The sequence below is a fragment of the Triticum aestivum genome, chromosome 1B, assembly GCF_018294505.1.
Source record: "Triticum aestivum cultivar Chinese Spring chromosome 1B, IWGSC CS RefSeq v2.1, whole genome shotgun sequence".
Classification (NCBI taxonomy): Eukaryota; Viridiplantae; Streptophyta; class Magnoliopsida; order Poales; family Poaceae; genus Triticum; species Triticum aestivum.
In genome coordinates this window covers 161,780,454-161,789,133 of record NC_057795.1, presented here as the reverse complement: position 1 = coordinate 161,789,133, position 8,680 = coordinate 161,780,454, and positions in this window count along the sequence as shown.

Here is an 8,680-nt window from a genome sequence, read left to right as displayed (position 1 = left end):
CAACCTCGGTCGTGGAGGTTTTCAATGTGTCCAAAGCCACATTGAATTCCTCACGAGAGACCGAGGTTCCCCCATCGGCCGTAGACAAGATAGGATTCACACCAGGGTGCTCCTCCACACCGTCTATGGTGTCAACCATACTCTTCGAACGACAAAGTCCTTAATAAAGAGACGAGGCTCTGATACCAATTGAAAGGATCGATATAGTTGACTAGAGGGGGGGGGGTGAATAGGAAACTAACACTTTTTGTACTTTTCTTTACAAAATTAAACTTTGCATGAAAGTAGGTTGTTTAGATATGCAACTAGGTGAGCAACCTATATGATGCAACAACAACTAGCACACAAGCAAGCAAGGGATACAACAAAATAAGCTTGCACAAGTAAAGGCACGAGGTAACCAAGAGTGGAGCCGGTGGAGACGAGGATGTGTTACGGAAGTTCCTTCCTTTTGAGGGGAAGTACGTCTCCGTTAGAACAAACTCCGGTAGACCTCCTCCCCATGGCGACTCCCTCCTCCCCACCACCCCATGGCGACTCCAATGGCGATTTCGTCCTACGGCCCTAATTGCACCTCCCGACTCCCCAATGGAAGGCCTTCTCCATTGGGATTTCTCCCCCGGCCTCAGGGTCGAGGATCAGGTGCGTAAACGTTTTGGATCTACGGTCCACTTTGTTCCAAACCCTAAGTTCAAGGAGTTCTACCTTGAAGTTTCTTTCTCCTCGGCCTCTTTTCCTCTCTCGGTGGAATCTGTGGGATTGGCTCTACAATCCTGCATTGGAGGACTCAGTGATGGTTTCAAGGTTCTATGTTTGGGTGATCACCGTTTTCGGTTCTCAGTGGCCTCAAACCGTGTGGGACATTTCATTTTTGGTCTACGGGATCGCATTTGGCCGGACTTCATATGTCATTCTCATCTGCATCGTGGTGCCAAATCTAGGCCTCCGAGTGTTGGTTGGCATGCGGATACTGAGTTAAGTGGATTGGCATCTTCGCCTGGTCCGGCTATTAAATATAAGTGGCCTTCATCCAATATTGGTATTGATTCAGCATCTCTCAAAGTCTTTCATTCTTTGGGGTTGTTATCCTCGCCGATGGCGACACATTTCGGCGAGGTCACCCCTCCAGAGATTTCTCGTGGTAGTTCATCTGGTCCAGATTCTCAGGAACCGAATATTCGTTTCCGTATTGGAGGTTTCAATTTTCCACATCTGGCGGGTTCTAATTCCACACTTCCTTCCTTCCGTGGCCATCGTTTTTTCCAGGGTTTATGGGATGATATTCCGGATGAAACTCTTTTCCATATCCTGGATGGTTGGCAAGCTGGGTACGATGATGATTCTGCCAAGCTAATGGTGAATGTACCATCCATACCCACTAAGGATTATATCTATGTTTGGCTGAAACATTGTACTCATTGTGATAGATTTGGCCATTCACCCTTAACTTGCTCTGGTGTTTTTTGCCAAAGATGTGGGGATGAGTCTGGAAATTGTTCGTGTTATTCCTCAGTTTCGACACGGCCTGTTGCTCCGATCAGTTCACGTCATGAGCCAAGCATATTGGGCCGCCAGACACCTACATTTACGTGCTTAGCTTGCTTATCTGCTGGTCACAGGACAATTAAATGTCCTGGGCTTACGCATTGCTCGCTTTGTCACCACCTTGGCCATAGAGGCCATCAGCCCAATAACTGCAGCCGGCTGCCCAAAGTAAGATGGACACATACTAGCTTGCATGCTCCGAATCCTGATGAGATCCTACCTAGGAAACCGTGCTATCTTCTACGACAGATAATCCTGTGAAAGTTGGTATGGCCCGTACTAATCGGGATACACAGGTGCACAAAGTTTGGATTCGGAAACAGAATATCTCCAGCCCATTGAACGTGGCCGCCTCCCATTGCTTGTCGATACGACTCCCTCCGCCTCGTCTAGTCAATTCCACCTGCCAAAAACACCAATCGTCAGCTGAGCCGTCTCCCTCGAGCACGCCACCCTTGTCACCTCCACCAAAAACCACCATCGACTCCTCGCCGCCGGGAGTTCCAGCGCCTGATCTCCACCGACGGACTGAGGTGATGGCGAACTTTCTGGTGCGCCCATTCGAGTTTGCTCCAGTTGGATCGACCTTTGACAGAGGTCCAGGACACCGCATTCAGCCAGGTCATGGTGGTGGATGATCCTCCACTGAATCATGATAGGTACGCAATAGTCTCTGTTGACCCCCCTGTCCCGGATCACTTGAAGGAGTATTGGCTTGCTGAGGTCTGCCGCATCATTGTTGGTGATTTGGAGTATGACCTTCTTGATGATTTCATCTATCCGCTTGGTATTGGGTGTGTGGTTTTCGCGGATATGAAGAGCAGAGATGCTGCGATTAGAGAGGGGCCGCATGCTCTTACTGATGATTCCACATTCTCTTTGGTTCCCCATGACGAGGGGCTTAATATGCGCGTGCCTGCCTTTGAACATGAAGTTTGGATAATGTTTCTTGCTTTCCCCATGGATTACCAGACAGAGCATTACATACACAAAGTTGTTTCCACATTTGGCAAGTTGCTGGTCTGGCCGCGCCCTGGGTAGAACAAAGCGCGTGTTCTTGTGAAGTGCCATATCAAAGATGTCGCTGAAGTGCCACATAGCCTGTTAGTCACTCGTGTTGGTATGCTACCGGGCCTGGGTCGTTCATGGTCTGTTCCTGTATATGCACTCAATGGAAGAAATACAATCCCTGGTCTGGTTGGCACAGAAGAAGCTCCTCCCCTTCTCAATACTTCACCGCATCCGTACCAGCTCCCGTACTACACGCTCATGCAGCAGGCCAGGATTGATGAGATGGCTGCACAGGAAGCGCTGAATGAGGCTGCTTGGAACCCACCGGCCCAAGAACCTGAGCATCTTCAGGAGAATGGGTGGCGTGCCTGGCCTATCATTCCCCCGCCATACCATGGTTTCAGCTTCAGAATCTTCTTCTAGTACAATGGACCATCTCTGATGGATGGGGTGGACCCTGAGCACAATATCCAGGACACGCTGTCTAATGTTTGGGTCTCGGATGAGGAAATTGAGCATGTGGAGGCACTGGCAAACAATTTTGCTCGTGGCAACCCTTTGGTGCGCACTGCTTTCTTTAGAGCTAGTGGCAGTGCAGTTAACGTGTTGATTGCTCTTGACCAAGAGTTTCTTTGCTGGTTTGGTGGCATGCTCAAACGCATCTACACTCGGGCCCTTCCTGGTTTGTAGTCTGATTCAGTGATGCTCCCTCTTAACCCTTTCAGACTGATTCAGAAGGCTTTGGACTCAGTCGTTGCTGTATGGATCTCTATGCTGTCGCCTGAACCGGATTTTCCATCCATCTACTTTGGTGCTAAATTTCAGCTCGGTGCTTGCATCATTCCTTCCAGTCAAGTGCAGGAGATAGCATCTGAGAAGGCTGACATGTATGATGTGGAGTGGACTATGGTTGATCGATCTCCAGGGCTTAATGCCATCACTGCGGATCTGCTTACTGACATGGATCATCTATCTTTGGATATCCCCACCTGTGGTACGACCCTTCAAGTGCTTGCCTCGTCTTCCCTCTTTGTGGCCACCACTTCGCGCAAGGCTAATGTGCTGCTGGAAACAACTTCTGTCAGGAGGAGCACCAGATCGAACAGGTATGATGGCTTCAAGGTTAACCAGACTTCAGACATAAATCAAGCTAAATCAAAAGTGCGAGCTCGCGCAGTGCCTTCTGTTCTGGCAGTTTCTACTGCTGCTAATCCTGTTCAGGTCGTTCCTCCTACGACCCCACCTGCTACTTCAATTGAACAAATTCAACTGGTGGGTAGCCGCTGCGGAATTGCTCCTGATGATCTCTCGGTGGAGAAACTGCTTGATGGACAGCAGTTGGCGCCATCTTCGGAAGACTGAGTTCCCCTTGTCACCATGAATAAATCCTGGAATGTGTTGTCTTGGAATGTCAGAGGAATTAACTCTGACATTAAAATTTTGGCTCTTCGTAATGCGATAGACTCTAGTGGTTGTTCGGTGTTATGCATTCAAGAAACTAAACATGAATCTTTTGATCTTGCTTTTATTAAAACTTTCTGTCCTAAGAGATTTGATAAGTTTGTGTTTGCCCCCTCGGTGGGTGCTTCCGGTGGTATCCTCACAGTTTGGAATAGCTCCCTCTTTGTGGGCTCATCCTGGTTGATTGAGTCCTATGCTGTGGGTTTCTCTTTTATTTCCACCCAATCGAATGAGGCCTGGAATTTGGTTAATGTTTATGGCCCTTGTTCTGGTCAGCGCCGGGTGGATTTCAGCTCGTGGTTATTCGATCTCAACATACCTAGTAATGAGAATTGGTTGATTCTGGGGGACTTTAATTTCATTCGCTCGCCGGCTAATAGAAATAAACCGGGTGGAGATACTGCTGATATGCTCTTGTTCAATGAATTCATCCGTGCACAATCACTTATGGAGCTGCCTGTTAAGGGACGATCTTTCACTTGGAGTAACATGCAAGATGATCCCTTGCTTGAGCAGCTCGACTGGTTCTTCTCTTCGTCAAATTGGACCATTGTTTTTCCTAACACGATGGTCCTGCCACTTGGTAAACCAGTCTCTGATCACGTACCAAGCGTTGTAGCCATTGAGTCAAAAATCCCCAAATCCAAGTTGTTTCGGTTTGAAAACTACTAGGTCCAACACGAGGGTTTCTCTGATGTGGTAGCCCATTCCTGGTCCAAACCCTATCATGCCCCAAATGCTGCTGCACTCATGTGCAGAAAATTGAAAAACCTCCGCTATGAGCTCAAGAGATGGAGTCGTGGCATCTCCAAACTCAGAATCATGATCCAGAACAGCAATGAAGCTCTTGTGCATTTGGACAGTATCGAGGATAAAAGAGTTCTTTTCATACAGGAAAAAAAATTTCAGATGCATACTAAAGTTACATCTTAACATGCTGCTGAAGTATCAGAATGAATATTGGAGGAAATGGTGCACGGTAAGATATTTCAGGTTCGCTGATGAAAATACCAAACTTTTTCAATCCCTGGCGACTGAGAGGTTTAGGCATAATTCTGTCGCTAACCTGCGGGAGGGTGACGTCGTGGTTAGTGACCACGTTGGCAAAGAAGGAATTTTGTACAAAACTTATAAGGATCTACTGGGATCTTCCAAGCCTACTATCATGCGTTTTGATCTCCCCCGGATTATCAGACGAATCCCTGGGCTGGAAGTGCTTTCCGAGCCTTTCTCTACAGCAGAGATTGACGCAGTAGTGAAAGAAATGCCCATCGGCCGTGCCCCAGGCCCCGATGGTTTTAATGGCTGTTTCCTCAAGACCTGCTGTCCAATCATTAAAGAGGATTTTTACAAAATGTGTCAGGATTTCCATGATGGCAACCTGGATATTGGATGCATCAGTGATGGGTTTATTATCTTGATTCCAAAATCTTCTTCTCCTGAAACTGCCAATGACTATAGACCAATAACACTGCTGAACTACTGCCTAAAAATCATCACCAAGATCCTGGCTAATCATTTGCAGAAAGTCATTCTGACGATCATCCATAGAAACCGGTATGGCTTCATTAAGGGGAGAACTATACAAGACTGCCTTGCTTGGTCGTTTGAGTACATTCACAAGTGTCAGCGATCATCGCGTGAGATAATGTTGCTCAAACTGGACTTTGCCAAAGCTTTTGATACCATTGAACATGCCCCGATGATGGAGATTATGAAACATATGGGTTTTGATGACAAGTGGATGGGGTGGATGCACTCTATCTTTGGCTCTGGTGTGTCCTCTGTCTTACTCAATGGGGTCCTGGGTAGAAAATTCCAATCCAAATGCGGGGTGCACCAGGGCGACCCCCTTTCTCCTCTGATTTTTGTTCTGGCTGCAGACCTTCTCCAGGATGTGGTCAATGATGCTTTTGCCCGAGGTTTGCTCGATCTACCCATTCCTTGTAGTCGTGAAGGTGACTATCCGGTGGTGCAGTACGCAGATGACACCATTCTGGTGATGTCGGTGTCGGTGTCAAAACCGGCGGATCTCGGGTAGGGGGTCCCGAACTGTGCGTCTAGGTGGATGGTAACAAGAGATAAGGGACACGATGTTTTACCCAGGTTCGGGCCCTCTTAATGGAGGTAAAATCCTACGTCCTGCTTGATTAATATTGATGATGTGTGTTACAAGAGTGGATCTACCACGAGATCAAGGAGGCTAAACCCTAGAAGCTAGCCTATGGTATGATTGTTGTTTGTCCTATGGACTAAAGCCATCCGGTTTATATAGACACCGGAGAGGGCTAGGGTTACACAGAGTCGGTTACAATGGTAGGAAATCTACATATCCGCATCGCCAAGCTTGCCTTCCACGCCAAGGAAAGTCCCATCCGGTCACGGGATGAAGTCTTCAATCTTGTATCTTCATAGTCTTGGAGTCCGGCCGATGATGATAGTTCGGCTATCCGGACACCCCCTAGTCCAGAACTCCCTCAGTAGCCCCTCAACCAGGATTCAATGACGACGAGTCCGGCGCGCATGTTGTCTTCGGATAGTTTATAGAAGATTGAGAACATCAGGATAGTGTCTGGCTCTGGAAAAATAAATTCCACGTACCACCGTAGAGAGAATAATATTACACAAGTTCAATCTGCTGACGTATTTTGTGGCATGATGTCACACCATTACCAAGCCTTTACTCGAATTGTTTTTATTGTTCCACCTCCGCGCGTTTAGCGAGGCGGTTTCCTTGGCACGTCTTGTCGAAGCAGAGATCGTGTTCCCCTTATTCCGGGACTCCCATCAACACGGACGTGGGTAACCCAACCGCGCCCGTTGCCACACCCCCTCCATCGAAGGCGGGTTCCAAACGGTCACGGGGACGACTCTTGGTATTCTCTCTCTTTACAATGAGACCAAGGCCCGTTCTTTTCCTTCAATCCTCCATCGAATCCACCCCTCGCCTCGAGTTCCAACACCCAGGGCTCCATATTTGGGTACCTTCGATCTTTGACAATGTCCGGCCCCGACCTACGAGGCCGGTGGATGCCCTCCTTCGTCACGGAAGAGGGCGTGCTAAAGCTAAGAGACGCCAGGTACTTAACCTACAAGATTTCGCATAGGCTACCTGCCCGAGGGCAAGTTATTCCTACTCCTGAGCTTGGCGAGAGCGTCGTGTTCGTGTCTTACCTCCGTCGGGGTTTAGGCTTCCCGACGGATCCCTTCGTGAGGGGGCTCATGTTTTACTATGGGCTGGAATTCCATGACTTGGCTCCGGAGTCTATCCTCCACATCTCATCATTCATTGTCGTCTGCGAAGCCTTCCTCCGCACTACCCCTCACTTCGGCTTGTGGCTCAAAACCTTCAACGTGGAGCCGAAGATGATTGAGGGGCGTCAGGCAGAGTGTGGAGGGGCGGCTATAAGTAAGAGGGCCGATGCTCCATGGACCGAGGGCTCTTTTCAGGAGGAGCTCGGCTTGTGGCAACAGGAGTGGTTCTATATTACCGCTCCCAGGGGCAGCAGGCAGAGGCTGCCGCCCGTCTTCCACTCGGGCTCTCCACAACGACTGACGTCATGGGTCAACAAGGGGCGTGACTGGGGGCCATCCAAGGACATTCCCCTGTTGCAGGACCCGATTCGAGGCCTCCAAGAAAGGGAGATCAATCTGGCCGTAGTGGTACAGGTTATGTTGATCCGGCGCCTACTGCCCTGCAAACGTCGCCCCCTCCGCCTGTGGGAATTTAATCCGGAGGGGCCACGAGCTCTTCAACACTTCATGGGTTTGACACCCGCGGAGATGTATAAACTGTTCTTCGGATCGCAAGAGATGCGTCCGGAATTGACCGAGGATGCTGGCCTAAGCTGCAATCGCCCGGATACTCAAGTAAATAGCCCTGTGTCTGGACACATCGTCCATTTATTTACTGTGGGTTTGCCTTTTAACCAGCTATCCTTTGGACAGGAGTGGATAGCGCAAGCAAAACTGGTACAGTGTTCGACCCCCCTCCCTGAGACCATGTAGGTTCCCGTGTTAATTAAAATGTTAGAGGTTGCACCTTCGGAGGAGGGCGAAGAAGGGCACAGGGGATCTACCACCTCAGCCACGGAGGCTTTCAGTAAGGGAGGAATCGAGAATCCCTCCTTCCAGGGGGAGAAGAGGACCGCTTCCGAAGACCCGGAGGCCAAGGCCTCAAAGCGGGGAAAGAAATCTGTACCGGAACGTCCTATGCCGGGAAGAGCCTTGGCCGAACTGTCTCCTCGGAGGAATCATCCCTCTAGCGAGCCGTAAGTAAAAGGGGGAATTTTGTATTAGTGGACATCCCTGTTTAATTTCTAAGGGTAACCGAAGTTTTCACCTTGTAGTTCGGATCTCAGCCCATCTCAGCACAGCTCATCTTCGGGAGACCTCCATCCGGAGATGATGGAGAGCGAAACGCCTCCATCTGCCACCCCATCATGCGGGGCGGACGACCCTGAGGTGTCGTCACGGAGGGTCTCCCCGAGTCCGGCGGGGCCAGAGAGTTCGACACCCATTGGAGTACGGCCGGTGGAGCTGCAGGATTTGCTTAAGAGGGCGTCCATCTCAGAAGATCACCGCACATTAATGGGTATGGTGATTGAGAGGATCTCCTCCGCCGAAAGCGGGTTGTGTGAGGCCGTCGGAAGTTTGCTGACGG